We start from the raw sequence: 4,449 nt of genomic DNA, 5'->3' as shown, positions 1-4,449 counted from the left end.
TTCAATTAACAAACAATTGTAATATACCATTATTCATTTTGTCTGCAATAACGTTGGTATCTACTTAATAGATGATAGGAACTATTTTGGGTTATAAATCGTATGTCGATATTAAATAATTGTATCGGGATCGAGTGACATAAAGAGGAACAAGAGAAAACGGCATAAAGAGCTATTATTGGTCACCAACCTTTTTGGTCACGAAAACAGATACCGGGTCATACAGTTGCGCTGAACCGGATCGCTGCAAGCGCAATTATTTAGGCTTTATTGCGAACGTCGGTTAACTGTACTTAAAACAATTTTTTTACGCGGCCATTCCGATCTGCAGTTTGGTACACTTTCTTTGAAGTAATAATTGTTTTGCTCGCTTTTACATCAACACCTACAGACATGTTTCGTAACCGAATCGCATGTAATTGGCTCACGAATGTTTCTATATTAAATTGTAGTGGAACGAAGCTAAGTATTACGGAATCTTTTGTAAAATTTCTTCTCATGTTTAGTTCACTACTTAGGTCAATTTTATTACATTACTAGATAGCTGGGTAAGTCTGTATTTATCTACAGTGAAGCTGGCCTAGTATTCATATTATACTTATTTATTATAATAATTTCACAGCCCTGCATTATATTCTGTCCAGTGCCCTACTGCTGGGCATGTGAGACTACTATAGAGAGAGTTTAGGCCATAGTCAACCCCGCTGCTCTCGTACGGGTTGGCAGGGTTCAAAAATCTTTGAAATTCTTATTAAGCACTTCTCAGGTCTGCAGGTTTCCTCACGGTGTTTTCTTTCACCGTTAGAGCAAGATAATTCACAAGGAATATACACATAACTTTTAGAAAGTCAGAGATGCATGCCTTTGGGTTTTAAATCTGCGGACCTTACGTCTCTGTAGACCTTCTCACTCCCAACTAGACTCGCCGCCATCCTTGCCTGCTATAAGTATACTTATTATATTTATTTATATACGCAAAACAATAAAGACAGCATTGCATTTAACAAAAGGTTCAAGATGTGGTCTATATTCAGAACATAAATGTGGTATTGACGTTGTTATTTGTTTATAGATCGTAACAATAGGCATGTGTGTATGGCTAAAGGTAAATGGTGATATTGTTAAAAGGCGGTCATTCTCTAAATATAGTAGCTATAAACTTTTGACACTCGTAAGCTGTTCTACGTCTTAGGAATAAATCTGACCACATTTCACGTATAAAAGCAGCCCTTTTCCCCTTATATATCATAATTTATAAATAGTGCGATATTTTGTAATTTCTTTTTTACAACTGGGCTATTTTTAGGGCCAATTTATATGGTTGCCATATATACTTATTTCACTAAATGGTAACTAACCTGAGCAACAAACCTGTAATAAATATGTATTATGCAAAAAGAGGAAATGAAGTATTGAATAATGAAACAAATCGTTACAAACTCAATAGCAATGTAGAATAACAATTAACCATTAATCGTTATTTGATCCTGCTGCCATCGTAATAAACATGGTCTTAGGTTTCTAATATATGTGAGAGTTCGCCTGGGTAAGTATCAACACAATGTGTGTTTCTGCATTGTGTAGTCATTGATGTATTCCATTGTAGCCAGTGTAACTACTGGACATAATAAGACCTGTCTGTGGCAATCGTAGCTAAGAGCTTGTTATCTCTGGTCTGGCCCTAAAATGTTTTTATTACATAGATTCGTTGTCCGAGCTCAATACTGGCAAGACGAAAGTAAGGTAATTGCCCGACTTAACAGCCAATGAGCGTGCGGCACTAACGTTGTTACGTAACTGTCGATGTATATATATCATTTTCTAACGAATGTGTGCTGCATATTTTTATTCCTTCTTCGACCCAATTGTTATGTAGGGCACTCCGTTATTTTATTTTTAAGCATGTTTATTTTTGTTTTAATATTTAATTTCCATTTTATTTTATTCCTTTTAATATATAAGTTATTTCGATTTTGTAGTGCTATCTGAACACAAATTGTATTCTCGTGGGCCGATTTCTTCGATACAGGCTTGCCTTAGTGAAGATATCGAAGGAAATAGTTCCTGTGAACTATTTCCTTCGATATCTTCACTAGGCAGATACATTGTGATCAGCAAAACATTATTATACTGTTTTAAGTTTAATCTCTTTTTATATGTAATGTTTTATGTGTTTTGCTGTAATAAACAATTTTTCATTTTCATTTTTTTTCAATTTGTAATTATATATACAGGTTACGAGAATATAGCAAATAGTGCGCCGTTTTTATGTGCCATTTTGTTAGTGTATGACGTGTTTATTTGTAAAACGTCATTGGGTCTGGCTCATGATTAACATTGACGCGTATCGCTTGCGCAGAGTACCTACCTGAAGAGCTGTCAATGCGTATTCTGGCACGCGCGGAGCACAACAGTGCAGCTGTCGAGGGGCTCGAAAATATTTTACGCCTGATAGCCACACAATAAGAATAACACAATACCTATATGAAAAACGTATTGCCTCAGCTGGGTATTGCACCATAGAACTTACCGATTAGAGCCTCTTATTCAATTAGTACAATGAGGTATACATGATATGAAATATATTACTCACATACTTATCTTTATATTTGCAAGAGTTTACACGTGGAATTATCCGCTTTCAACAGTACAAGATGAATCTTTATCAAAGAAAATTTATGATAACATTATCATGAATGTCTATTTCTATCTAATTGAATTTATTATCAGTGAGGTTTTTTACTATGTAAGACTTTAGAAAGACGGAGTGTTGCGAAATATTCTTGCATGAAAGTGTACCTGCACATACTTACAAAAATCCACCACCATGCGGTAACGCACTCCAATTTGCCGACTGTTATGGAAATAAATTGAAAATTGTCCACAACTTGCGAATCTTCTATGATGGACGATAAAATCTCTAACCCATTCAGGAAGAAAATAGCGAAGAAATATGTATCACTCTTCAGTTCTTTATTTTTAGGTTTACTTCACAAATCATGGCAAAATTAAAAGGTCGAAATGTGCGTGTTTCGGTTCCCAATTGAAAGACAAAGGTTTCTAACGATTTTCGCTTAAAATTGTCTTAGGTGGTAGTAGAATTGAAGCCGCGATAATATGGTATAAATCAGAGGTTCATTTTTTTCTCATTGACCACTTTAAAAATTTTGGTACCGGCGGACCTTTTATTTTTGATGTCGAAAGAGAAAGTGCGTTACTACTACCGCCCAGCCACCGCGGGGGGTGTCTAGACAGTTTATGGCAGGGTCACCGTGCCTTACGACCCTAATATTAAACGCCTATATTGATAGGTGAAGTCAAGCCAACTTTTTAGTACTTTACTATTAAACCATATAATTCCTGGACCCCCACTTACGAATTGTGAACCCCCATTTTTTGATTACGCCAACGCAGACTCCCGTCAAGTTTCAATGGTATAAATAGTCTTCTAAAATACAAAAAAAAAACCTTGACACTATATTAAATGTTTTAATATCAAAATACTTCATGTGCACATTACAGTCATTGACAGCCATTGCGCTTGTTCGCTTTCCCACCGTACAGCCGTTTCTACAGAGACTAACAATAAATTATGACTTAATGATGTATAAACATGTTCTCACTTATATCTCTTCTATACTTATGCTGCAATTAATACAACTATCATTCTGAAAACAAAAGAAAAGTTAAATGTAAATGTGGACAATATATCATATCTAATTAAATTTTAATTTTTAATAGGTACTGCCCTGGTTGTCCTATGCATACCTCTTGCACCCACATGGAATATGTGTCTCTCTGTGTGCGTGTGTGTGTGTGAGTGATAAGAGGTACATTGGAAATATTTCAATGTGACTACAAAGTAATAAAACATACAATCACAATAGTGTTTAAGTTCAGTGGATAGTGCATGTTTATTATTACACCTTACCTCAATAAATAAGATATCACATGACAATGCACATGTCAGTTGCTGCTTGAATGTTTAATCTTTGCATATGTCACAATAATGTATGTAAATAGAGTTGTCATAATGCATACATTTGATAGCATTATTTGTAGCAATTTAGTATTGTTTATAACAGGTTTAAAATAGTATATTTATTGTGTTCATAATGATTTATAATACTTAATTTATTATGTTTTAGTGTAAGTATGAGTTTATGATTTTAAAATTATAATAAATATTTTGGTATATCAGTTTTTGCAGACCAACCAATAGTGAGTTAAATCACTACAACATAGCTATTTCATATATAATGATAAGTCATTCAATTCTTTTGATTATACTTTAAATAAGTAATAAGAGAGTTTTAACTTACCCATATAGATACAAGAAGAATGATAGAAGATAGAATGCAAGCTTGATCCAGCCTTCTCTCTGACACACAGTCAGAGCGTCATTCATTATGCTTGTAGGGTCATAGAGAACCGGGCCAGACATAACTG

The 4,449-nt window shown here is 34.4% G+C and overlaps 1 long non-coding RNA gene across 1 annotated transcript; it reads right to left on the bottom strand.

Moving 5' to 3' along the window:
- Window positions 1-3,469: 3,469 nt before the first annotated feature.
- Window positions 3,470-4,401, bottom strand: LOC119191207. Its single transcript, XR_005113397.1, has 2 exons — window positions 4,323-4,401; window positions 3,470-3,668 (listed from the first exon to the last, which is right to left on the bottom strand). It is a non-coding gene; the product is annotated as an uncharacterized LOC119191207 (long non-coding RNA).
- Between the last annotated feature and the right edge of the window lie 48 nt (window positions 4,402-4,449).

Source organism: Manduca sexta, unplaced genomic scaffold, assembly GCF_014839805.1.
Source record: "Manduca sexta isolate Smith_Timp_Sample1 unplaced genomic scaffold, JHU_Msex_v1.0 HiC_scaffold_1189, whole genome shotgun sequence".
NCBI lineage: Eukaryota > Metazoa > Arthropoda > Insecta > Lepidoptera > Sphingidae > Manduca > Manduca sexta.
This window is presented reverse-complemented; position numbering and strand designations above follow the sequence as displayed.